We start from the raw sequence: 27,694 nt of genomic DNA, 5'->3' as shown, positions 1-27,694 counted from the left end.
GAGAGAGAGAGAGAGGGGAGAGAATACAGAGAGAGAGAGAGGAGAGAATACAGAGAGAGAGAGAGAGGAGAGAATACAGAGAGAGAGAGAGAGGAGAGAATTCAGAGAGAGAGAGAGGAGAGAATACAGAGAGAGAGAGAGAGGAGAGACTTCAGAGAGAGAGAGAGGAGAGAATACAGAGAGAGAGAGAGGAGAGAATACAGAGAGAGAGAGGGAGAGAATACAGAGAGAGAGAGAGGAGAGAATACAGAGAGAGAGAGAGAGGAGAGAATACAGAGAGAGAGGGAGGGGAGAGAATTCAGAGAGGGAGAGAGAGAGGGGAGAGAATACAGAGAGAGAAAGAGAGAGAGGGGAGAGATTACAGAGAGAGAGCGAGAGGGAGAGAATACAGAGAGTGTGAGAGAGAGAGGGGCGAGAATACAGAGCTAGAGAGAGAGGGGAGAGATTACAGAGAGAGAGAGGGGGAAAGAATACAGAGACAGAGGGAGTGGTGAAAGAATACAAAGACAGAGAAGGGAGAGAATACAGAGAGAGAAAGAAAGGGGAGAGAATACACATAGAGAGAGAGGGGAGAGAATACAGAGAGCGAGAGGGGAGCGAATACAGAGAGAGAGAGAGAGGGGACAGAATACAATGAGAGAGAGTGAGAGAGAGCGAGCGGACAGAGTATACAGAGAGAGAGATAAAGAGGGGAGAGAATACAGAGAGAGAGAGGTGTAAGAATTCGCAATAATTTACAGTTCTGAAGATTAATTTTTTTGATTAAAGAATCCCTGGGCGATGTGCCTTTAAATTTCCAGGGATAAAAATGGCTGTCAGACCGCAAAGCCGAAGACAAAAAGGACTTGGAAGCAGCTTGTGAGTGTGTCAGTGAAAAAGGGGTGAACAAAGATGGCTGCCCGACCTCATGTCAGGACACAGAGACAAACGACATGAAAAAGGATAATCAAAGATGGCTGACTAAACTGCCAATCAAAGGCAGTTCGGGGAGTTCCCTCCCTGCAGAGACAATCGATGTTTGTTTACAGGAACTGCTACTTTGTGTACACAAGGGATTATCCACTTCAGGCTGCAGTTTCGGGTGACCACAGAACAATGGCCTTCTGTTTACACTCCTCCCAAGCTGTTTACATAGTAATACAGCTCCATTCAAAACCCATCAGGATGAATGGAAATGGCTCAATAGCCCATCACACACAATGAAGACACATTTAAACTGCAGCTTTACATTCAAAGCTCAGCACAGAAGAGACATTTGAACTGAGAAAAGGAACAGTTTAAAATGAATGGGCTTGGATGAATCATCCATTACTGGACAATGGGGCAGTTGGATCCCTTTTGCTTTAGCCCAGAAACCTCCAGAGCTGGGTGGGCCCCAAATGGGGGTATAAAAGATAGCTTCCCAGAAGCTCTCTCTCTCTCTCTGGCCTTGCCTCCGTGTGCCTCTACAACGTGGGAGTCTGCCTGTGGAAGCGAAACACCAGCAGTTTACTTTTAAAACACTGGGGTATTTTTCACTTCGGGGCAGTGAAGATCTAAGTTCGCAGGGCACGGAGCTGGCATTGCAGTGGTGAGCATATATTTTTCTGGCCTTCCACAAGGCAACTTAGGATAGGCATAGGGGTGGGAGTAAAGTGGGAATTTTGTTAGAATTGTGATTTTAGTCGATTTCCCTTGTTGTGTCTGTTTTTCCTCTCCCATTTAAGTAACACAGTGTTGCATCTAGCAGAGAAATGCTATAGTGAACACTGGTTTCGGTATTTAAACCTGTATTAAAAAGGGAGTAGCTGTTTTAAAATACTGTATTTAAAACTGTATTAAAAGGGGTGTTGCACCAAGCAAAGGAGTGCTGTGGTGAACGCTGTTAGCTGTTTTAAAGTAACTGTATTAAAGTGCTGTGTTTTTAAGTAAAAAGCCACTAAGCTAAGGTGCTGTAGTGAGTAAAGGATCTTTTAAGTAAAAAGTACTGGATTTAAAATAAAAGCTGTGTTGCACTGAGCAGGGAGCCCTCTAGTGGCCACTGAGTGTACTGCGTGTATTAATCAAAGGAGAGTTGCACTGAGTAGGGAGCCCTCTAGTGGACACTAAATGTACTGCATTTAAGCAAAAGTGTTGTACCAGGCATAAGAGCCATTTCGATTATTTTAAGTTGTTTCTTTCTTTTGTTTTCAATAAATACTGCTCTGTTTTGCACCCAAACCATGAGTCATGTTGTTTTCTGTCTACATCACCACTGAATAAGTCCGGGGGTCAGAACTCAGGAATAGGGGAGTGCTTCAAAACCACAAGGGGGTCCCTGGAGCAGCTCAGAGGCTTCTGACTGGCCAGAGACAAATAACCCCAACCCCGTTGTTAATTCCGTACAAAATGGCGACTGCAGCAGTACCCTCGGCAACAGTGTGCGATGTGGCAGACGGTGGTTTGGGTCTGGAAAGAGCAGCAGTTATTGGATTTCTTTTTATCCCACTAGTTTGTCTGTGGTTAGGTTCCCGTAGGCTTGGGGAAGTCACCCGCAGGCTTAGGGAAGCCAGGGCAGAGAGTTGGGATAGGGAAAGAGAGGTTGAGGATTACCAGGCCAAGGTAGAGCGCCTGGTAGTTCAGTTTAGTGAGTGCAAAAGCCACACGAGGCACGAGTCAGAGTACCTGAAGTGCCTAGTTGCAGAGGCCAAGAACAATGAGATGAGGGTGCGGGAGGAGAATGCTCACCTCATTCAAGAATTAAAAGAGCAGGAGGAGAAGGTTAGAGAAGTAAAGGCAGCATATAAGCTGGCCTGCGAGCAAGGGTTTGAGGAAGCAGATCATGGCCCCTGTAGGGCAGAGATAGAAAGCCTGAAGATGGCTTTAAGGAGGGCAAAGGGGATGATTTGTCTGATCAGCCTGAAGGCAGGTATGAGCTTTCAGGGGCTCTGGCAGCAAAGGGGGGTGGAGGATGAGGTGGTAGAGACAGAAATTTCACCCCCCTGGGTCGAGTCACTGTTGGAGGCAGTGCGGTCTCTTCTGACTGGCCAGGGGAGCATAGCAGCCACCACCGGTGCTTTGACCCCATCCCACTCCCAGCAATGGCTCGAGCCAGCGCAGCCTGTTAACCTGTGTCCCCGCAAAATTGCTGAGGGGAGCAGGCCCTATGTTGAGATGGGAGAGGAGATGGTGCAGGGGAGATATTCGGTGGAGACTGGAGTCTCCTGCACGGTGGTCCACTCGGAGGACCTGACCTATTCACCCCAGTCTAACAAGGTCCCATTTAGCTTAATGGGACCCACAGGGAAACAGGCAGCTGGGAGTGAACCTGAGAATAGTAATCCCCAGCCCACAGCAGGTCCAAGTTCACAGGCAGGCGCTGTGGCTTGTGTGGGGGGAGGAGCCATTCATGATTTTGAACAGGATTACTGGCAGGCAGCCAGTTATATCAAATGATGCGGTTTGTTTAAGCAGGGGGCAGGGGAACAAGCAGCTCGGATTGTAGGAGCTCCCCAGCACTTAGCCTGTGTGATTCCCCCTCTCTTGTGGGATTCCAGGGAGGAGCCTGAACCAGGTTTTAGACCTGAAGGGGAAGGCTCTCAGCCACCGGTAGCCGGTGGCAAGGGATTGACTGTCCCCAGCCCAGGTTTGGGAAGGGAGGGACCCGAAGGAGGAGGTCCCCGGCCAGCAGGGAGTGTGACCCGAGCTAAGGATCTGCTTGCCAAGGTAACCCCCCTGGCAACGCTCCCTAGGAGATCTCTTCGGGTGCCCCAGCCCAAGAAAGTATGGTCACCCACTTTACAGTGGAGTAGGGCGGTCTCCCGAACCACGGAGAAGCCAAAGGGCAGAGGTCCCCAATCAGCAGCTATAAGCTGCGAGGGACCAGAAGCTGGAATCAGTCCAGCCATGCCACAGGGAGCAGCCTGTGGCAGCCCAATCAGGGACTGAGCTGGCCCCCTGGAGATGGGCGGTGCTTGGATGTAGCTTTATTAAGGTAGAACATGCTGTTAAGGTAGAACATGCTGTTAAGGTAGAACGGGTTAATTTTAATTTATGGTTTAAGATAGAATGTGTATTAAGGTGGAATGTGTTAATTTTAATTTCAGTGATATATTAGTGCATAAGTTCTGAGTGTGGTATGGTTCTAGGATTGTATTATGGATCAAGGTCACGGGACCTGATTACACTTCCCTGAGTCAGGGGACCTGGCGAGATGTTTTCTTTGTCTTTTTCAGAGTTCCGGAAAGTGCAGGGGACCGAGTCGTGGAATTCGAGAGAGGAAGCACCCCCTTGTTCGTGAAGCAAAGGGGAGAGCAGGAAACAGAGGCCCACAACATTTAAAACCTGCTGCTGGAAATACAATTTAAGAATTTATGGAACTGGTTAATTATTTCACTGCTTGTTTGTAGTTAAAGGAAGCTCATTTGATTTCCATCATTTTAGCAGACATGTTGGCTGGATGACAATCCCTTTAAAGATGTTAAAATTGTGTTACAAGCAGTGCAGGGGCATAGGACCCCTCCATGCTTGACTTATTGTGAATATAAGTGGTGCAGGGGTATTGGACCCCCTCCGTGTATTGATTATTTAAATTAATTGTTGGTTTTTCTGTCAATAGATGCCTGCCGTACTACGATTCTCTCTGGGCAGGGGAGATGGAGGTGTCGGGGGATCAAGGATAGATTTAGTTAAATATAAGGGAAGGTTGTTTGTGGAGGGGTCAGAAATTATTGCTCACTTTTGACAAGGATACCATAAGCAAGTTTTAGTATCCGACGGGGGACTGTAAGAATTCGCAATAATTTACAGTTCTGAAGATTAATTTTTTTGATTAAAGAATCCCTGGGCGATGTGCCTTTAAATTTCCAGGGATAAAAATGGCCGTCAGACTGCATGGATGAAGACAAAAAGGACTTGGAAGCAGCTTGTGAGTGTGTCAGTGAAAAAGGGGTGAACAAAGATGGCTGCTTGACCTCGTGTCAGGACACAGAGACAAGCGACATGAAAAAGGAGGATCAAAGATGGCTGACTAAACTGCCAATCAAAGGCAGTTCAGGGAGTTCCCTCCCTGCAGAGACAATCGATGTTTGTTTACAGGAACTGCTACTTTGTGTACACAAGGGATTATCCACTTCAGGCTGCAGTTTCGGGTGACCACAGAACAATGGCCTTCTGTTTACACTCCTCCCAAGCTGTTTACATAGTAATACAGCTCCATTCAAAACCCATCAGGATGAATGGAAATGGTTCAATAGCCCATCACACACAATGAAGACACATTTAAACTGCAGCTTTACATTCAAAGCTCAGCACAGAAGAGACATTTGAACTGAGAAAAGGAACAGTTTAAAATGAATGGGTTTGGATGAATCACCCATTACTGGACAATGGGGCAGTTGGATCCCTTTTGTTTTAGCCCAGAAACCTCCGGAGCTGGGTGGGCCCCAAATGGGGGTATAAAAGATAGCTTCCCAGAAGCTCTCTCTCTCTCTCTGGCCTTCCCTCCGTGTGCCTCTACAGCGTGGGAGTCTGCCTGTGGAAATGAAGCACCAGCAGTTTACTTTTAAAACTCTGGGCTGTTTTTCACTTCGGGGCAGTGAAGATCTAAGTTCGCAGGGCACGGAGCTGGCATTGCAGTGGTGAGCATATATTTTTCTGGCTTTCCACAAGGCAACTTAGGATAGGCATAGGGGTGGGAGTAAAGTGGGAATTTCGTTAGAATTGTGATTTTAGTCAATTTCCCTCGTTGTGTCCATTTTTCCTCCCCCATTTAAGTAAGACAGTGTTGCATCTAGCAGAGAAGTGCTATAGTGAACACTGGTTTCGGTATTTAAACCTGTATTAAAAAGGGAGTAGCTGTTTTAAAATACTGTATTTAAAACTGTATTAAAAGGGGTGTTGCACCAAGCAAAGGAGTGCTGTGGTGAACACTGTTAGCTGTTTTAAAGTAACTGTATTAAAGTGCTGTGCTTTTAAGTAAAAGCCACTAAGCTAAGGTGCAGTAGTGAGTAAAGGGTCTTTTAAGTAAAAAGTACTGGACATAAAATAAAAGCAGTGTTGCACTGAGCAGGGAGCCCTCTAGTGGCCACTGAGTGTACTGCGTGTATTAATCAAAGGAGAGTTGCACTGTGTAGGGAGCCCTCTAGTGGACACTAAGTGTACTGCGTTTAAGCGAAAGTGTTGTACCAGGCATAAGAGCCATTTTGATTATTTTAAGTTGTTTCTTTCTTTTGTTTTCAATAAATACTGCTCTGTTTTGCACCCAAACCATGAGTCACGTTGTTTTCTGTCTACATCGCCACCGAATAAGTCCGGGGGTCAGAACTCAGGAATAGGGGAGCGCTTCGAAACCGCAAGGGGGTCCCTGGAGCAGCTCAGAGGCTTCTGACTGGCCAGAGTCAAATAGCCCCAACCCCGTTGTTAATTCCATACAGAGGGGAGAGAATACAAGGAGAGAGAGAGTGGGAGAAAATACAGAGAGCGAGAGGGGGGAGAACGCAGAGAGAGAGCGGGGAGTGAATACAGAGAGAAATAAAGAGGGGAGAGAATACAGAGAGAGTGAGAGGAGAGAATACAGAGAGAGAGAGAGAGAGGGGAGAGAATACAGAGAGAGAGAGAGGAGAGAATACAGAGAGAGAGAGAGAGAGGGAGGGAGAGAATACAGAGAGAGAGAGAGAGAGAGGGAGAGAATACAGAGAGTGAGAGAGAGGGAGAGAATACAGAGAGAGAGAGAGAGGGGAGAGAATACAGAGAGCGGGAGAGAGGGAAGAGAATACAGAGAGAGAGAGAGAGTGGGGAGAGAATACAGAGAGAGAGAGGGGAGAGAATACAGAGAGAGAGAGAGAGAGAGAGAGAGAGGAGAGAATACAGAGAGAGAGAGGGGAGAGAATACAGAGAGAGGGGAGATAATACAGAGAGAGAGGGAGAGGGGAGAGAATACAGAGAGCGGGAGAGAGGGAAGAGAATACAAAGAGAGAGAGAGAGAGAGGGGAGAGAATACAGAGCGAGAGAGGGGAGAGAATACAGAGAGAGAGAGCGCGAGCGAGAGAATACAGAGAGAGAGAGAGATGGGGAGAATATATATATATATAGAGAGAGGAGAGAATACAGAGTTAGAGAGAGAGGGGAGAGAATACAAAAAGTGAGAGGGGGAGAGACTACAGAAAGAGAGAGGGAGAGAGATGGGAGAGAATTCAGAGAGAGAGAGAGAGAGAGATGGGAGAGAATACCGAGAGAGAGACAGAGAGAGAGAGGGGGAGAGTATACAGAGAGAGAGAGAGGGAAGAGAATACAGAGAGAGAGAGAGAGAGCGGCAGAATATACAGAGAGAGGGAGGTGTAGGATTTCGCAATAATTTCAAAATTCTCTGCAGCTCCGAAGATTTATTTCTGATTAAAGAATACTTGGGTAGAATACACCTTTAAAAATCCAGGGATCAAAAATGGCCGTCAGACCTCGTGGCAGAAGAAAAGGCAGCCTGTGTGTCTGTGAAAAGGATAATCAAAGATGGCTGTCCGACCTCGTGGCAGAAGACACAACACAGCCTGTGTGCTGTGAAAAGGAAAATCAAAGATGGCTGACAAAGGATTTTTTAAAAATTCCAGCCCCTGAAGTAATAAGGTATTTAAACTGTCAATCAAATGCTGTTTGGGAAACTGCTACAATGTTGACTCAAAAGATTGGGGGCTAGAAATTCAGTAGGCTTTGCGCCCAGTTTTCGCCCAAAGAGGGCTTTTGCGCCACTTGCTGAGCTTTCGCCGATATTCAGTGCTGCGGTAATGGCGGCGTTAGCCAGTAGCGCTGCGCCGCCACCGATGATGTCATCGGTGTGCGCAGTGCCCCGCTACCGCCCCGCTACTGGCCCGACCGCCATATTTAGTTGCGGCCGCCTCTTCCGCAGCGGCCGCAAACAGCGATCAGAAAACGGGGCCGTCCTGTAGCCTTAGTGGGGCGCTTTAAGGTGGAGGTGCGGCCAGCCGGTTTTTCGGCGGCCGCCTGCCCGCACCTCCTTCCCCGGCCTCCTCCACCCACCCCCCCCGCGGCATTGCCGGCTGCTTTCCGCGAACCCGGCACTTCTCCGTGGTGCCGGGCTCATTTGCCGGCACTATCCAGCGGCGATCTCCCCGTTGCAGGCACCTTCCCCTTAAGCGAAGGAGGAGGCCTGCAGTACCGCAGCCTGCCGCTCCGCAGCGGGTGGCGCAGCGGCGCCTAGAGCGCTGAAATTCAGTTTCAGCGCCCCAAGCGGGGGCGGGCACACCCTGGAATAGCGCCCGGTTCCGACTTGGGGCGCAAAAACTGAATATCTGACGGGCGCAACTGGCTCCGCGCTCAGCGCTAACTTTTGGGCGCACGCCAGCTGGCGGGCCCAAAGTGAATTTCTAGGCCTAAGTGCTTGAGACTGTCAGCATGAACAAAGGAACTTTGTTTACATGAACGCTTTACAATATTGACTTAAGAGATTAAGCACTTGAGGCTGCCAATCAATTGCAGTTGGGTGTGACCACAGGACAATCAGATTGTTTACACTAACATCCAAGGACTGTTTACTCAGCAATTAAGGAAATAGACATGTTCTCTTCAAACGGAGACAGCTTTATTCAACCCATCACAATGAATGGGGATACATTCAAAAACCCATCACAAGGGAAATGGGTAATTCATCCAAAACCCATCACAATGAATGGGACAGATCGATTCCCTTTTGTATAGCCCAGATACATCCGGATTTGGGCGGGAAGATTTCGGCTCCAAATAGGGTATAAGATAGCTTCTCAGGAAGCCATTTCACTCTCTCTCTGCAGCCTCGCCTCCATGCCCTATCTACAACTCAGGAGCCCGCCCAAGGGAGTGGAATACCAGCAGTTACTTTTAAACACTGGGGTATCTCCATTTCAGGGTGGTGAAGAATCTAAGACTGCAGGGGCATGGAGCAGGCGTTTCACTGGTGAGCATAGTTTTTCTGGCCCATCACAAGGCAACTTAGATAGGTATTTAGGGGTGGGAATTAAGGGGGATTTTGTTAAATTGTGATTTTAGTCAATTTTCCCTCGTTGTGTCCGTTTTCTCCTCCCCTGTTAAGTAACAGTGTTGCACTAAGCAAAAGAGTGCTGTAGTGGACACTAAGTGTACCGTGAGAGGTAAAGTGCTGCACTAGTTAAAAGGTGCTGTATTTAAGTAAGAGTGTACTGTATTAAAGGTGCTGTATTTAAGTAAAAGAGTGTTGCACTAAGCAAACGAGTGCTGTAGTGGACAAGAAGTGTACTGTGTTAAGTAAAGGTGCTGTATCGAGCACAGGTGTGTTGTATTCATTATTTTAAGTTGTTTCTTTTGTTTCAATAAATACTGGGCTGTTTTGCACCCAACCACGAGTCTCGTTTCTGTCTACATCGCTACCGAATAAGTCCGGTGGTCAGAACCAGGAAAGGGGAGCGCTTTGAAACTGCACGGGGCTCTGGAGCAGCTCAGAGGCTTCTGACTGGCCAGAGACAATAACCCCATCCCCGCTAATAATTCCTACAAAATGGCAACCGCGGCAGGACCGTCGGCAACGGTGTGTGATGTAACAGACGGTGGTTTGGGTCTGGAGAGAGCAGCAGTTATTGGTTTTCTTTTTATCACCCCACTGGTCTGTTTGTGGATAGGTGCCTGCAGGCTTGGGGAAGTTACCCGCAGGCTTAGGGAATCTAGAGCAGAGAGTTGGGATAGGGAAAGGGAGGTTGAAGAATACCAGGCCAAGGTAGAGCGCCTGGTGGTCCAGTTTAGTGAGGGCAAAAGCCACACGAGGCATGAGTCAGAGTACCTGAAGTGCCTAGTTGCAGAGGCCAAGAGCAATGAGATGAGGGTGCGGGAGGAAAACGCTCGCCTCATACAAGAAATAAAAGAGCAGGAGGAAAATGTTAGGGAGGTAAAGGCAGCATATAAGCTGGCCTGCGAGCAAGGGTTCGAGGAAGCAGATCATGGCCCCTGTAGGGAAAAGATAGAAAGCTTGAATATGGCTTTAAAAAGGGCAAAGGGGATGATATGTCTGATCAGCCCGAAGGCAGGTCAGTCGGATTTTACCGGCAACCCAAGTAAAACCGTCCCACTGGCAACACCCAGGAAAAGGCTGGTCAGGGAATCAGAGGTCCCACGACCGCCACCCATGGCTCTGAGCTTTCAGGTGCTCTGGCAGCAAAGGAGGGTGGAGGATGAGGTGGTAGAGGAAGCACAGCAGGCCCCGCTAGATAGGCCGGGACCAGGACCAGTGTACCCCCTTCGACAACGGAGGTACGGGCCGCCCGTTGATGAAGATGACCCCAGGGCCATCCAGAATCAGTTTGTGGTGCTGTATGGCACCCACCAGCTCAGGGACATGGTTAGCCACGTCCCCAAGCTCACTAAAAAGGGGAAACCCCTCTCTGCACTTCAGGGAGATAGAACAGGCAGCTTGTGTAAATGACTGCGATAACGCAGAGCAAGCAAAAATGCTGCTGTTTTCCCTGGCAGGTGATCTCCTCCAAGCCCTATCTGGCGAGTGCAAAAGGGGGCAGAGGGATTATGAGGGTCTCAAGAATTAGGTATTGGAGGCCATGGGACTGAATGATGGTAGCCCGTTCGCCCGGGTAGAAAGAACGGTGCAGCTCCCAGGGGAGTCCCCACAGGCGTTCGCAGACAGGCTGTGGCCAGTCTACCAGAGCGCATGCCCGGGAATGCCAGGGCGGGCAGCACTGGACCCAGTCCAATTGATTCACTGGCTCCGGTGTCTCATGAAAAACAGCCTACCCCAGATCCAAGCCCAGGTCGTGGCTTGGTTTGACCCCCGAAACCCCCAGACCACCGAAGAAGCGGTGATCCGCCAGCTCACAGTAGCCTTCAGGAACATGAGGGGTATCGAGATGCCCCAACCCAAGGGAAAAGTCCATGAGGTTAAACCTGGGAGCCAGAGTAAGAGAGAGTGACACCAGAAGGGGAACCGTCCCTCTCAGGCTAGGTTAAATTGCTGTGGGTGTGGGAAAGACGGTCACTGGAGGAAAGACTGTAAGAATCCCTGGAAGGATAGCAAGGGAAAGAATCCCACAGCCCCAGCTCAAAAGGCAGGGCCTGATATCCCTCCCACTGCGATCGAGTCATTTTTACAGTCCCTACGGTCTCTTCTGACTGGCCAGGGGAGAGTAGCAGCCACCATCGGTGCTTTGACCCCGTCTGCCCCATCCCACTCCCAGCAATGGCTAGAGCCAATGCAACCTGTTGACGTGTGTCCCTGCGAGAATGCTGTGGGGAGCAGGCCCTATGTTGGGATGGGGGTGAAGATGGGGCAGGGGAGATATTCGGTGGACACTGGAGCCTCCAGCATGGTGGTCCACTCGGAAGACCTGACCAATTCCCCCCAGTCTAACAAGGTCCCATTTAGCTTAATGGGACCCACAGGGAAACAGGCAGCTGGGAGCGAACCTGAGAATAGAAATCCTCAGCCCACAGCGGGTACAAGCTCACAGGCTGCACAGGCAGGCGCTGTGGCTTGTGTTAGGGGAGGAGCCATTCATGACCAGTGTAAGTTGTTTAAGCAGGGGGGCAGGGAAGGAGAGTTCTGGGACCCCTGTAGAGCAGGTCCGGTAGCAGTAAGCCAGGACAAGGGAGGCACACAGGGGATAGCTTTGGCCCCAGACCAAAAGCAGGTCCAAGCCCAAGACTCCACCTTCAAGGCCGCCCTGGTAAGGGAAAAGGATTTGGAACTGAATTGCTGGCAGGTTGCCAGTTATATTAAACAATGCGGGTTGTTTAAGCAGGGGGCAGGTGAACAGGCAGCTGGGATTGTACCCGAGATTAGAAATCCCCAGCCTGCAGCGCGTATGCACACACAGACTGCACACGCAGGCACAGTCGCGTGTATGAGAGGAGAAGTTCTCCAGCACTTGGCCCGAGTGATTCCCCCTCTCTTGTGGGACTCCGGGGAGGAGCCTGAATCAGGTTTTAGACCTGAAGGGGAAGGCTCTCAGCCACCGGCAGCCGGTGGCAAGGGATTGCCTGTCCCCAGCCCAGGTTTAGGAAGGGAGGGACCCGAAGGAGGAGGTCCCCAGCCAGCAGGGAGTGGGACCCGAGCTAAGGGTCTGCTTGCCGGGGTAGCCCCACCAGCGACACTCCCTAGGAGGTCTCTTCGGGTACCCCAGCCCAAGAAAGTATGGACACCCACTTTCCAATGGAACAGCGCGGACTCCTGAATCAGGGAGAAGCCAAAAGGCAGAAGTCCCTAACCAGCAGCCCTAAGTTGCGAGGGACCAGAAATTGGAATCAATCCAGCCACGCCACAGGGAGCAGCCTGTGGCAGCCCAAACAGGGATTAGGCTGGCCGCCCGGAGACGGGCAGCGCTTGTGTATAGCTTCGTCCAGATAATATGGGTAGAGGATTAAGGTAGAATGTGTTCATTTTAAAATTTTTATATTGCAATTCAATAGTGGTAATTATTAGTCTATAAGTTTTAAGTATGGAACCGTTGCAGAGTGTCCATGTGAGATGTGAGTCGAGGTCGTGGGACCTGATCACACTCCCCTGAGCCAGGGGACCTGGCTAGATGTTTTCTTTTTAAAGTCTTTTTCAGAGTTCCGGGAGATACAGAGGACCAGCGTGTTTTTGGATGCTCATGGAAGGAGCACCCCTAGCCCACGATGGGAGGGGTCTGCAGGAGGCAGATGCCCACAACATTTAAGCTGCTATTTGGAAATCCACATTAAGATGGAGAGTTTACAAAAGCTTGTTAATTTTATATTTTATATTATGTACTGGTCCCAACTCCAAGGGAAATAATGGGTGAATTTAGTTCCTAACCATAAGATTGGACTACTTGTTTGGAGTTGATGGAATAAATTGCATATGCCTATGAATTGTTGTGTTTGCAGAGTGTGAAAATTTGAAATACATTTATGGCTGAAGAATAGTGCCATTTAATATAGTGTCAGGCAATTGCATTTTAATAAAAAAAAAGAAAGCTCATTTTCTTCCATGTGTATTTTTAACAGATATGTTGGCTTGGTGATAATCCCATTGGAGAGGTTGTATCATGTCAAAAAACTATGTTGCAAGTGGTGCAGGGGCATTGGACCCCTTCCATGCTTGAATTATTGTGAATGCAAGTGGTGCAGGGGCATTGGACCCCCTCCGTGTATTGATTATCTTGTTTTTCTGTCGATAGATGCCTACCGTGTGCTGCGATTCTCTCTGGGTAGGGGAGATGGAGGAGTCGGGGGATCAGAGATAGATCTAGCTAAGTATAAGGGAAGGTTGTTTGTGGGGGGTCAGAAATTATTGCTCACCTTTGGACAGGATACTACAAGCAAGTTATAGTATCCGATGGGGGACTGTAGGATTTTGCAATAATTTTGAAATTCTCTGCAGCTCCGAAGATTTATTTTTGATTAAAGAATACCTGGGTAGAATACACCTTTAAAAATCCAGGGATCAAAAATGGCCGTCAGACCTCGTGGCAGAAGAAAAGGCAGCCTGTGTGTCTGTGAAAAGGATAATCAAAGATGGCTGTCCGACCTCATGGCAGAAGACACAACACAGCCTGTGTGCTGTGAAAAGGAAAATCAAAGATGGCTGACAAAGGATTAAAAAAAAACCGCCCCTGAAGTAATAAGGTATTTAAACCATCAATCAAATGCAGTTTGGGAAACTGCTACAATGTTGACTCAAAAGATTAAGTGCTTGAGACTGTCAGCATGAACAAAGGAACTTTGTTTACACGAACGCTTTACAATACTGACTTAACAGATTAAGCACTTGAGACTGCCAATCAATTGCGGTTGGGCGTGACCACAGGACAATCAGATTGTTTACACTAACATCCAAGGGCTATTTACTCAGCAATTAAGGAAATAGACATGTTCTCTTCAAACGGAGACAGCTTTATTCAGCCCATCACAATGAATGGGGATACATTCAAAAATCCATCACAAGGGAAATGGGTAATTCATCCAAAACCCATCCTGGGACTAGGGACAGGGTCACTGGCAAGGCTTGGAAGCTACAGTAGAGCCAGGCCTGGTTAGTAACTGGAAGGGGGACCATCAGAAAAGACCAGGTGCAGAAGGTCACAGAAGGAGCCCTGAGGAGGGGCAGTTGGTGAGAAGGTCATGGAAGGAGCCCCGGGAGGGGTGGCTGGTGAGCAGGCCCGGGTGCTGGGCTGAAGATTGTCAGACAGGAGAAATGGTGGAAATGGAATGGCAGCGCGCACAGACGCAGCGGCTTTGCTTCTCCCAGGACGGTGCTATTTACGTTTAATGTTAATGTTATTTGTACTGGACTCATGGGAGCTTGCAAGATCACATTTCGTTGTTTGTGCATTGTACAATGACAATAAAGTTGAATTATTATTTATTATTAATGAATGGGACAGATCGATTCCCTTTTGTATAGCCCAGATACATCCGGATTTGGGCGGGAAGATTTCAGCTCCAAATAGGGTATAAGATAACTTCTCAGGAAGCCATCTCACTCTCTCTCTGCAGCCTCGCCTCCGTGCCCTATCTACAACTCAGGAGCCTGCCCAAGGGAGTGGAATACCAGCAGTTACTTTTAAACACTGGGGTATCTCCATTTCAGGGTGGTGAAGAATCTAAGACCGCAGGGGCACGGAGCAGGCGTTTCACTGGTGAGCATAGTTTTTCTGGCCCATCACAAGGCAACTTAGATAGGTATTTAGGGGTGGGAATTAAGGGGGATTTTGTTAAATTGTGATTTTAGTCAATTTTCCCTCGTTGTGTCCGTTTTCTCCTCCCCTGTTAAGTAACAGTGTTGCACTAAGCAAAAGAGTGCTGTAGTGGACACTAAGTGTACCGTGAGAGGTAAAGTGCTGCACTAGTTAAAAGGTGCTGTATTTAAGTAAGAGTGTATTGTATTAAAGGTGCTGTATTTAAGTAAAAGAGTGTTGCACTAAGCAAAAGAGTGCTGTAGTGGACAAGAAGTGTACTATGTTAAGTAAAGGTGCTGTATCGAGCAAAGGTGTGTTGTATTCATTATTTTAAGTTGTTTCTTTTGTTTCAATAAATACCGGGCTGTTTTGCACCCAAACACGAGTCTCATTTCTGTCTACATCGCTACCAAATAAGTCCGGCGGTCATAACCAGGAAAGGGGAGCGCTTCGAAACCGCACGGAGCTCTGGAGCAGCTCAGATGCTTCTGACTGGCCAGAGACAATAACCCCATCCCCGCTAATAATTCCAACAGAGGGGAGAGAATACAGAGAGGGAGAGGAGATAATACACAGAGAGGGAGAAGGGAGAGAATACAGAGAGGGAGAGAGAGGAGTAAATACAGAGAGAGAGAGAGAGAGGGGAGAGAATACAGAGAGAGAGAGAGGGGGTGCATACAGAGAGAGGGAGCGGGGGGGGGAATACAGAGAGAGGGGGGGAGAATACAGAGAGAGTGAGGGGAGAGAATACAGAGAGAGGGAGAGGGGAGAGAATACAGAGAGCGAGAGGGGAGAGAATACAGAGAGAGGGGGGAGAGAATACAGAGAACAAGAGAGAGGGAAGAGAATACAAAGAGAGAGAGATGAGAGAATACAGAGAGAGAGAGAGAGGTGAGAGAATACAGAGAGAGAGAGATAGAGAGGAGCGAATACAGAGAGAGGGAGGGGAGAGAACACAGAGAGAGAGAGGGGCGAGAATACAGAGAGCGAGAGAGAGGGAAGAGAATACAAAGAGAGAGAGAGATGAGAGAATACAGAGAGAGGGAAGGGAATACAAAGAGAGAGAGATGAGAGAATACAGAGAGAGGGGAGAGAATACAGAGAGAGAGGGGACAGAATACAGAGAGAGTGAGGGGAGAGAATACAAAGAGAGAGAGTGGTGGAGACAGAGATGCACTTCCTCACAGCTTGTGGAAACTATCAAGGCATAAGGGGGAATTGCTACCCAAAATTCATAAAAATATGCCCTGAATTCAGAAATTTGAATGACGACCAAAATCTCCCATACCTATTAGGGGAACAGAGAAATTGTGTAACTTTAGCAGCAAACTACGTTACAGCTTGCCATAAGCAGAGGGACAACCATTAAATCTAAGAAAAGAGTATATACATATTATGAGTGTATATTTATACACACAGGGATATATCTGTTTATACACTGTATGGATAGATCTGCGTTTATGTGTTCAACCATAAATGTTTTCTTCAGTGCTTTGGCAACATAAGATGTACCTTGTCATGCCAATAAAGCAATTTGAATTGAATTGAGTGGGGAGAGAATAGAGTGACAGAGAGAATAGAGAGGCAGAGAGAGGGGAGAGAAGACAGAGAGAGAGAGAGAGAGAGAGAGGGGGGGAGTGGGAGAAAATACAGAGAGAGGGAGGGGAGAGAATACAAAGAGAGAGAGAGAGGGGAGAGAATACAGAGAGAGAGAGGGAGAGGGAGAGAATACAGAGAGAGAGAGGGAGAGAATACAGAGAGAGAGAGGGTGGGGGAGAGAATATATAGAGAGAGAAAGGAGAGACGACAGAGAGAGAGATAGAGAGGATACAGAGAGAGAGAGAGAGGGAAGAGAATACAGCAAGAGAGAGGGGAGAGAATAAAGAGAGAGAGGGAAGAGAATACAGAGAGAGGGAGGGGGAGAGAATACAGAGAGAGAGAGGGAGAGAATACAGAGAGAGAGAGAGAGAGGATACAGAGAGAGAGAGAGGGGAGAGAATACAGAGAGAGGGAGAAGGGAGAGAATACACAGAGAGAGAGAGAGAGAGAGAGGGGAGAGAATACAGAGAGAGGGCGAGGGGAGAGAATACAGTGAGAGACAGAGGGGAGAGAATACAGAGAGAGAGACAGAGAGGGTAGAGAATACAGAGAGAAAGAGAGAGGGGAGAGAATACGGAGAGAGAGAGGGCAAGGTATTGACTTGGATAGTGAACTGGTTGGCAGACAGAAAGCAAAGAGTTGGAATAAATGGCTCTTTTTCCAAGTGGCAGGCAGTGACTAGTGGGGTACCGCAGGGATCGGTCTTTGGATCCCAGCTATTCACAATATATATTAATGATCTGGACGAGGGAACTAGATGCAATATCTCCAAGTTTGCAGACGACACAAAGCTGGGTGGGCGTGTGTGCTGTGAGGAGGATGCCGAGAAACCCCAGGATGATTTGGACAGGTTGGGTAATTGGGCAGAAGCATGGGAGATGAAATATAACGTGAATAAACACGAGGTTATCCACTTTGGTGTCAAAAACAAGAAGGCAGATTATTATCTGAATGGCAATAGATTGGGAGAAGGGGAAGTGCAACGAGACCTGGGCATCCTTGTGCACCAGTCGCTGAAGGTAAGCATGCAGGTGCAGCAGGCAGTTAAGAAGGCAAATGGTATGTTGGCCTTCGTAGTGAGAGGGTTTGAGTACAGGAACAAAGATGTCTTGCTGCAGTTGTACAGGGCCTTGGTGAGACCATGGCCTAGAAATTCGGTGGGCTGCGCCACCAGTTAACGCCTAAAGAGGGCACTTAGTGGCTTTAGTGCCACTGGCCATGCCTCCCGTGAAATTTAGCGGGGCGCTAATGGCGGCATTAGCCTGTAGCGCTGCGCCGTCACTGATGATGTCATCGGTGTGCGCAGCGCCCCGCTACTGCCCCGAATGCGATATTGGGTCGCGCCCCCCCCCCCCTGTAGCGCCGGTTGCAAATCGCGACCGGTTCAGGGGGACTACCTGTGGCGGTAGTGGCGCAAATTAAAGGGGAGGTGCGTGGCGGCCATTTTTTTCGGTGGCCGCCTGCCAGCACCTCTTCACGCCACCCTCCCCGGCCTCCTGTTCCCCCCCCCACCCCCCGGGCAGTGCCGGCTGTGTCCCAAGAGCCTGGCACTTCTCCTCGATGCCGGGCTCTTTTTCCGGCACTCGCGAACGGTCATCGCACTGGTGCAGGCACCTCCCCTTTAAGAAGGGGAGGAAGGCCTGCAGTACCGCAGCGCACCGTGCCGCAGCATGTGGCACTGCATCACGTTGCGCTGCGATATTCAGTTTGAGCGCCCCAAGAGGGACGCGTGGCGCCTCGAGCAGTGCCCCGCGTCCCTCTTGGGGCGCTCAAACTGAATATCAGGCTGGCACTCCCGGCTCCTTCCGGGGCGGGACTTCTGGCGCCCAGGTGAGCTTGGCACCCCAATCGCGGTGCCACTGAATTTTTAGCCCCACATCTTGAGTATTGTGTGCAGTTTTGGTCACCTTATCTGAGGAAGGGTGTCCTTGCCATGGAAGGAGTGCAGCGAAGATTCACCAGGCTGATACCTGGGATGGCAGGAATGACGTATGAGGAGCGATTGGGTCGATTGGGCTTGTACTCGCTGGAGTTTAGAAGAATGAGAGGGGATCTCATTGAAACTTATAAAATTCTAACAGGACTAGACAGACTAGATGCAGGAAGGATGTTTCCGATGGTCGGGGAGTCCAGAACCAGGGGTGAAACGCTATGGATAAGGGGTAAGCCTTTTAGGACAGAGATGAGGAGGAATTTCTTCACCCAGAGAGTGGTGAACCTGTGGAATTCTCTACCACAGAAGGCAGTAGTGGCCAATTCATTAAATATATTCAAGAAGGAGTTGACTATATTTCTTAAGGCTAAAGGGATCAAGGGGTATGGGGAGAAAGCAGGGACAGGGTACTGAATTTGGATGATCAGCCATGATCGCATTGAATGGTGGAGCAGGCTCGAGGGGCCGAATGACCTACTCCTGCTCCTATCTTCTTCTATGAGAGAGAGAGAGAGGAGAGATAATACAGAGAGAGGGAGAGAGAGCGGGGAGAGAATACAGAGAGAAAGAGGGAGAGCAGAGAGGGGAGTGAATACAGAGAGAGAGAGAAAGGGGACATAATACAGACAGAGAGAGGTGCGAGAATACAGAGAGAGAGAGAGAGAGGGGAGAGGATACAGAGAGAGAGAGAGGGGAGAGGATACAGAGGGAGAGGGAGAGAATCCAGAGAGAGAGAGGAGAGGATCCAGAGACAGGGACTTGAGTGCTGGCGAGTATATTGACTGTAAACCCAATCCTTACCTCCTGGAACAGTTCGAGACTGTAAGTGTTATCATCATCCGCGAAGAAGACGACGCCGGAGTTGCGGGAGGACCTGTTCCTGCGGACCCAGCGTAGCCCCTCGTTCCTCTGCTCGGTGGCCCGGGGTAGCCCTGCCCGCTTGTACCTCCGCGGGGTCTGGACGTGCAGCTGAGTGTAGGAAGGGATCCCCGAGCGGGCCAACAGCTCGGTGACCAAGCGGCTCCTGAAAGCCGAGTCTTCCACCAAGACCCAGTGGAAGTGGTCCAGCTGGCGGAAGGTGTTGGCCAGCCGGGTCAGCTCGGCCTTTTGGACCGGTCGGCTGTAAGTCGGCGTTATGGCATAGATGGTGGGGACGGAGTGGTTGGAGGTGGGCTTCACCCGAGCCAGCCCGGGATTCCTGGAGTTCTGCGATGGGGGGAGAGGGCTCCGCACAGAAGGTCTACCCGTGTCAATATCCACCACGATGATAACGATCAGGACCCAGGGCAGGATGAGGAAGAAACGAGCGAAGAGAGCAGATTTCATAATGTGCCGAGTAAGTGAGGGGAAGTCAGGCTGCTTTGACACTTCATCTTTCTTTCCAGCATCGGCACAGTTGTTCACAGTGAAGAATCCAGCCTTGGCGTTACTTTAACTTCCAACTATCCATTGTGACACGGTTACAAAACACACACACACACACACACACACACACAGACAGACAAGCCTATTTTAACCCGCCTTGTGTCTAAGTCGGGAGAATTTCGCAGGAGCTGGTGTTTTTGCTGAGCAGATGAGATGGAGAGAGGGAGAGAGCGAGAGATGGCAGGAGTGGGAGACTCGTCTCCAGCGCCCTGATTCACGTCAGTGTCATTAGGGACAAAATAAAGAGAACTCCGCGTGTTTATCACTTTTCAACGCCAGGGGCATATTGCAAAGACAGATTGGAGCCCCATCTACTCCGCATGAACTACAGACAGCGACCAGACTGTCAGAGAAATGTATCACCGTCTAAGGGCTTTAGCTTTTATTGCTCTTCCAGCAGACACGATTCTTGAGTATTTAGAAAGGTTTTATTGTGGGGCAGTTTGGTGGTACCGAATCTTGAACCACAGAATCGGGGGATGCAAATTTATCCAGGCAATTCTTGCATGGGGTGGGGGTTCCTGATCTTAACTACCGTCTAAAGGATGCGGTGAGTGAGGGTAAGGCATTTCACCCAGAGACTTGACGTGCAAGTACACCTGCAGTCACTCGCATCTATCTCATTGTAAGAGCATTAAGCAATAACCTTAGGAACAGGTACAGGAAAGTTGGCTTGGTGTGTGTGTGGGGGGGGTGCGGGGGTGAATGGTGGGACAGACATAAAGGTGGAAATGTTCTAAATTAGCAAAAATTTGCATTTTTTCTCTGTTTTTTACTGTCTCTCTCGTTCGTTTTCTTTCTCCATTTGCCACCCTCTCTGCTTTACCTTGCTGTCACTCTTTGTCTCTCTCTCCTATTGTCTCACTGTCAAACGAACCTGTTTGAGATTCCGAAGACAAACAATAATCACAGACTACATTTGATCTGCGACGTTGTGCTATTGTCGGCAGCGCTGCAAAACTACACAACAGACAGAATAAAAGTGCTGTGTCTTTATACAATCTTTTTGCTTCCCGTACAAGTGGTCAAACATTTTACAATGGTAGGGTCAGCTTCGAGATGTGCTCCATTAGTTCAGTTTGCCTGCATCGTTTATCGTGGGACATACGGATCTGGACTGTAATGGTGTACAGGGCTTAACAATACAGGTTCCTCGTTTCCAGTTGAGTTATTGGTTGTTGTGTCCTGGTTCTTCTGGTGGTTCACACAGCGTAGTGTGGTTGACCTCATTTTTCCATTGTTAATGTGGTTATGGTTTGCTGTCTAACATCCTACTATAGTCATTATTTTACCCATCCTTGGTTTTACACTCCCCCCGCCCCCCTTATTTTCCTGTTTCTATTTGCTTTTGGCTTTGGCTCATTGTGGTTCCCTTGGACCCTCAGCCCAGCATTCCCTATAGTTTGTCTCACCCGCCCCTCCCCATCCTTCTGATCTGTGCGGACTGAGAAGAACCTTGACAAGGTACAGACTTAGCGAACATAGCCTAGCGATCGAAAAAGGCAGACACAGGCAGACCAGGCTGCCAAGAGAAGACAGGATATGCTCTCACTGCAGTCAGGGAGTAGTTGAGACAGAGATGCACTTCCTCACAGCCTGTGGAAAATATCAGGGCATCAGAGAGAATTTCTATCAAAAATTCTCACAAATATGCCCTGAATTCAGAAATCTGACTGACAACCAAAAACTCCCATTCCTACTGGGGGAGGAGAGAAGCTGTGTAACACTGGCGGCACACTATGTTACAGCTTGCCATGAACAGAGGGACAACCAGTAAACTAAGACAAGAGTATATATAAACAAGGCGAAAATATATTTATAAACTCAGGGATATACCTGTTTATACACTGTATGAATGGAACCGCGTTTATGTGTTCAACCATAAATGTATTTTGATGCTTTGGCAACATAAGATGTACCTTATCATGCCAATAAAGCGATTTGTATTGTATTGTATTGTATTGTGTGAGGGGGGCGGTGTTCCAGGACATGCCTGAGCAACAGGACACCTGCATGCTGCAAACAGAAGGAACGCCACATTCCGCTAGGGTACCGGTGGTAGTCATTTGGGAGGAGAGTGAATAAGCGGTGCTTGGGATCTAGCTCCACTTTATTCAGGATAATTTTTTTCAATCAACTAATCTTTCCCAATATTATCATATGCGTTGGCAGGCACAATATAGGAACAATATTGTCAAATATTTATTGTTTAAAAATAAATTGTCGATTTATTTGTATTTTCTCTCTGAATCAGTGTGCCCACCGTAGATTTTACAAATTTCCTGGATAGAAAGAAAAATGGCAATGTGAAGCATTGCAGAACAGCAGAACTTGTAATTCCCTATCTTAAGAGAGTGGCAACCAGATTTTCCTGTTAGATGTCCCATAATTTTTTCTAAGAAGAACAATTTAATTTATCTTCCATTAAAAAATCAAAGCATTGGGGTTCATTTCTAAAGGATAGAATTAAAAAACAGAGCTGTTATGTTAAACTTGTATCGGACCTTGGTTAGACCACACTCTGAGTACTGTGCACAGTTCTGGTCTCCATATTATAAAAAGGATATAGAGGCACTGGAGAAGGTGCAAAAAAGATTCACAAGGCTGATAACAGAACTGAGAGAATATACCTATCAGGAAAGACTGAATAGACTGGGGCTCTTTTCTCTAGTAAAGAGAAGGCTGAGGGGGTGACCTGATGGAGGTCTTTAAGATTATGAAGCGGTTTGATAGGGTAGACGCAGAGAAAATGCTTTCATTTGTGGGGGAATCCAAAACTAGAGGTCATTAATATAAGATAATCACTAATAAATCCAATAGGGAATTCAGAAGAAACTTCTTTACCCAGAAAGTGGTTAGAAATAGGAACTCGCTACCAGAAGGAGTAGTTGAGCCAAATAGCATAGGTGCATTTAAGGGGAAGCTAGGTAAGCACATGAAGGAGAAAAGAATAGAAGGATATGCTGATAGGGTTAGATGAAGAGGAGTGAGAGGAGGCTTGTGTGGAGCCATAGACCTGTTGGATTGAATGGCCTGTTTATATGGTGTAAATTCTACGTAATTCTAAGTTGTTCATCAACTAGGGAGCATATGGTTATCCTTATGGATGTTCCTATTCTGGTGGTCCTGGGTTGTTGAAGATGATGTGATTAACAAGTGCCTCAGCGGCTTTTTGGGTAGTATGTTTAAAGCAATGCGATGCCCCGTTGGACCTCAAAGGTAGTAATCTCAGGATTGCTACCAGTGCCACGTGCTAGTCAGAGTAGAAATAGAAGGATATTTCAGATGAATATGTGGCTAGAGGAATGGTGTGAGGGGGAGGGATTCAAATTCCTGGGACATTGGAACCGGTTCTGGGGGAGGTAGGACCAGTTCAAACCGGACGGTTTGCACCTGGGCAGGGCCGGGACCGATGTCCTAGGGGGAGTGTTTGCTCGTGCTCTGGGGGAGGGTTTAAACTAAAATGGCAGGGGGTTGGGAACCTGAGCAGAGGGACAGAGGAAAGGGAAACAAGGATAAAAGCAAAAGATAGGAAGGAGAAAAACAAAAGTGGCAGTCAGAGAAATCAACAGTTTAAACCAAACATGGCCACAGTAAATAATAATTCTAATAGGTCTAAAAGTGTTAAAAAAACAAGCCTGAAGGCTTTGTGTCTTAATGCGAGGAGCATTCATAATAAGTTGGATGAATTAGCTGCGCAAATAGAGGTAAACAATTATGATTTGATTGGGATTACGGAAACATGGCTCCAGGGTGGCCAAGGCTGGGAACTCAACATCCAGGGGTATTCAATATTCAGGAAAGATAGGCAAAAAGGAAAGGGAGGTGGGGTAGCATTGCTGGTTAAAGAAGGGATTAACACAATTGTAAGGAAGGATATTAGCTCTGATGATGTGGAATCTGTATGGGTTGAACTGAGAAATACCAAGGGGCAGAAAATGTTAGTGGGAGTGGTATATAGACCTCCAAACAGTAATGCAGAGGTTGGGGATGGCATTAAAAGGGAAATTAGAGAAGCGTGCAATAAGGGCACAGCAGTCATCATGGGTGACTTTAATCTACATATAAATTGGGCTAACCAAATTAGTAACAATATTGTGGAGGAGGAATTCCTGGAGTGTTTACGGGATGGTTTCCTGGACCAGTATGTCAAGGAACCAACCAGAGATCAAGTCATCTTAGACTGGGTATTATGTAACGAGAAAGGATTAATTAACAATCTTGTTGTACGAGGCCCCTTGGGTCGGAGCGATCATAATATGATAGAATTCTTCATTAAGATGGAGAATGAAGTTGTTGACTCAGAGACTAGGGTCCTGAATTTAAATAAAGGAAACTACGATGGTCTGAGGCGCACATTGGGTAGGATTGATTGGGGAATGTCACTCAAAGGGTTGACTGTGGATAGGCAATGGCAAACATTCAAAGACCGCATGGATGAACTACAGAATTTGTTCATCCCAGTTTGGCATAAAAATAAAACAAAAAAGGTGACTCAACCGTGGCTAACAAGCGAAATTAGGAATAGCATAAGATTCAAGGAGAGGACATATAAATTGGCCAGAAAAATCAGTAAACCTGAGGATTGGGAGCAGTTTAGGATTCAACAAAGGAGGACAAAGGGATTAATTAAGAAGGGGAAAATAGAATGAGAGTAAGCTTGCAGGGAGCATAAAAACTGACTGTAAAAGCTTTTATAGATATGTGAAGAGAAAAAGATTGGTGAAGTCAAGTGTAAGTCCCTTGCAGTCAGAATCAGGGGAATTTATAATGGGGAACAAAGAAATGGCAGACTAATTAAATATATATTTTGGTTCTGTCTTCACAAAGGAGGACACAAATAACCTCCCAGAGATGTCGGGGAACATAGGGCCTGATGAAAGGGAGGAACTGAAAGAAATCAGTATTTGTAGGGAAATGGTGTTAAGGAAATTGATGGGATTGAAGGCCGATAAAGCCCCAGGGCCTGATAATCTACATCCTAGGGTACTTAAGTAAGTGGCCCTAGAAATAGTAGATGTATTGCTGATCATCTTCCAACATTCGATGAAATCTGGAATAGTACCCATGGATTGGAGGGTAGCTAATGTTACCCCACTATTCAAAAAAGGTGGTAGAGAGAAAATGGGGAATTACAGATCGGTAAGCCTGCCATCAGTAGTGGGGAAAATGCTAGAGTCCATTATAAAAGATGTAATAGCAGAGCACTTGGAAAGCAGTGACAGGATCAGACAAAGACAACATGGATTTACAAAGGGTAAATCGTGCTTGACTAATCTACTGGAATTTTTTGAGGATGTAACTGGTAAAATAGATAAGGGAGAACCAGTGGATGTGGTGTATTTGGACTTTCAGAAGGCTTTCGATAAGGCCCCGCATAAGAGATTAGCGTGTAAAGTTAAGGCACATGGGATTGGGGGCAAGGTACTGACTTGGATAGAGAACCGGTTGGCAGACAGAAAGCAAAGAGTTGGAATAAACGGGTCTTTTTCCGAGTGGCAGACAGTGACTAGTGGGGTACCGCAGGGATCGGTCCTTGGACCCCAGCTATTCACAATATATATTAATGATCTAGACAAGGGAACTAGATGTAATATCTCCAAATTTGCAGATGACACAAAGCTGGGTGGGCGTGTGTGCTGTGAGGAGGATGCTGAGAAACTCCAGGATGATTTGGACAGGTTGGGTGATTGGGCAGAAGCATGGCAGATGCAATATAACGTAGATAAATCTGAGGTTATCCATTTTGATAGCAAAAACAGGAAGGCAGATTATTATCTGAATGGCAATAGATTGGGAGAAGGGGAAGTGCAACGAGACCTGGGTGTCCTTGTGCACCAGTTGCTGAAGGTAAGCATGCAGGTGCAGCAGGCGGTTAAGAATGCAAATGGTATGTTGGCCTTCATAGCGAGAGGTTTTTAGTATAGGAACAAGGATGTCTTGCTGCAGTTGTACAGGGCCTTGGTGAGACCACATCTTGAGTATTGTGTGCAGTTTTGGTCGTCTTATCTGAGGAAGGATGTTCTTGCCATGGAAGGAGTTCAGCGAAGATTCACCAGGCTGATACCTGGGATGGCAGGAATGACGTATAAGGAGAGATTGGGTCGATTGGGCTTATACTCGCTGGAGTTTAGAAGAATGAGAGGGGATCTCATTGAAACTTATAAAATTCTGACAGGACTGGACAGACTAGATGCAGGAAGGATGTCCCCGAAGGTCAGGGAGTCCAGAACCAGGGGCCACAGTCTAAGGATAAGAGGTAGGCCATTTAGGACAGAAATGAGGAGGAATTTCTTCACCCAGAGAGTGGTGAACCTGTGGAATTCTCTACCACAGAAGGCCGTAGAGGCCAATTCATTAAATATATTCAAGAAGGAGTTGGATATATTTCTCAAGGCTAAAGGGATCAAGGGGTATGGGGAGAAAGCAGGGACCGGGTACTGAATTTGGATGATCAGCCATGATCACATTGAATGGCGGAGCAGGCTCGAGGGGCCGAATGGCCTACTCCTGCTCCTATCTTCAATGTTTCTATGTCACCCATTAGTCTATTAATGGATGATGATATTTGTGACACGTTGATGTTAGTTGATAGAGAGTAGGCAGCATTGACATTGCTTGTTAATGGCTGATAGTTGCGGTCGGCGGGCCCTTATCACATCCTAGGTTTTGGTATCATACAGTGGTGTTTGATAGTTTGGCAGCATTCAAGAGTTGATGTTTGTCCATAAGATAACCATTCTACTCTGCCATAGGTGCTTTTAGGTAGGGTTAGCAAACTGGTGCATTATTTCAAGTACAATCTGGCTATTCATCAGCTACATCCTCTGGTGCTAAGCTCAATATGTCAGCATCGAAGATAGGTAATCACTGCTGTGCTATAGCGAATACAGATGATGGATGAATGCACCTAAATCCACTACTATAGTGTTTTGAGTTTGTTTGAGCAGAATTTTATTTGTTTGTAATGTTTTTCATGATGTTAAATGTAACATTTGTGACTCGACATTAGCCAACAGACACAAAACTTGCCGTAATAGTTTGGAATGTTAATTAGTAAACTAGAAGAGAATCATTGTGTACAATCGCAAGCATTTCATGTCATTGAGGTGAGATAGTTTCTTTATGATACCAAATGGCCAGACATCAGCTCATTCAATGTGCTCAGCAGGGGGCTTAGCTAACACAAACATTTGTGTGTTTCTTGCTTCCATAACAAAGAGAAGCCATTTCAGTAAGAGTGGTAACTTTGATTAATGACTCAGGAACCAACACCGACCTCACAATTTAAGGGAATAGCTTTTTATCTTTCATACACTGAGACACTAGAGTGAACCCATGCAGTGTATAACCAAAAAGACTGCAGCAATTAGCTTGAGATTGGCTTGTTTGAAAGTAATCCTTCTAGCATTTCAGTAGAACTGTATCTTTGTTATTTTCCTGGAATGAGGAGTGGTAGGAATTGAATGGATCTCATCATGAAAACTGTATTCTGTTCAGTCATGTATTGTATGACGAATAAATCATGACCCAGATATCCCGATCCCTACGGGTGGGTACGCGCTGTGTACCCACCCATAGGGACATTGGAACTTCTGGTTTCAAGCATGAACAGCGCATGCGCTGAAAACCGGCATTTCCGATCGGTCAAGATTGCTCTTGACAGATCCTCCGGCTGCACTGGCGAAGGGCCTCTGTGGGCGGATAGTTCCGCTTTTTGGAGACCCTCCGCCTGCAGAAAACCCTTACAATTCTTATGCCTGGTAAAAGCAGGAATAGGCCTGCTTTTACCAGGATAAGAGTTGAAAAAAGTTTTTTTTTTTTTTTTTTTTTAAATTTGACTGATTTATCATTTAAAAATATTTTAAATAAAGGTAAGTTTATTTTTAGCCCCGTAAAAAACTTTAATGGTTTTTTTCAAAAAATTAAATGTTTAAGATACTTAATTTATTGTAATTTCAAGTCATTTTAAAAATGTGATTTTTAAATTTTTCTTAATTTTACTATGTTTCTTCATTGATCGCCATTCATATATTTGACAGGTCTTCCTGTCAAATGTATGAAGGGAGATTCCCTTCCGTGATTGGCTCCCCATGGCCCACATGATCCCAGG

At 47.2% G+C, this 27,694-nt stretch overlaps 1 pseudogene; it reads right to left on the bottom strand.

The window, feature by feature from the left end:
• Positions 1-19,726, bottom strand: part of LOC147112386 (galactosylgalactosylxylosylprotein 3-beta-glucuronosyltransferase 2 pseudogene) — a 29,430-nt pseudogene extending 9,704 nt beyond the window's left edge.
• Positions 19,727-27,694: the final 7,968 nt, after the last annotated feature.

The sequence above is a fragment of the Somniosus microcephalus genome, chromosome 9 (genome assembly GCF_052327205.1).
Source record: "Somniosus microcephalus isolate GS21.2 chromosome 9, FLI_Smic_1.0, whole genome shotgun sequence".
Lineage (NCBI taxonomy): Eukaryota > Metazoa > Chordata > Chondrichthyes > Squaliformes > Somniosidae > Somniosus > Somniosus microcephalus.
This window is presented reverse-complemented; position numbering and strand designations above follow the sequence as displayed.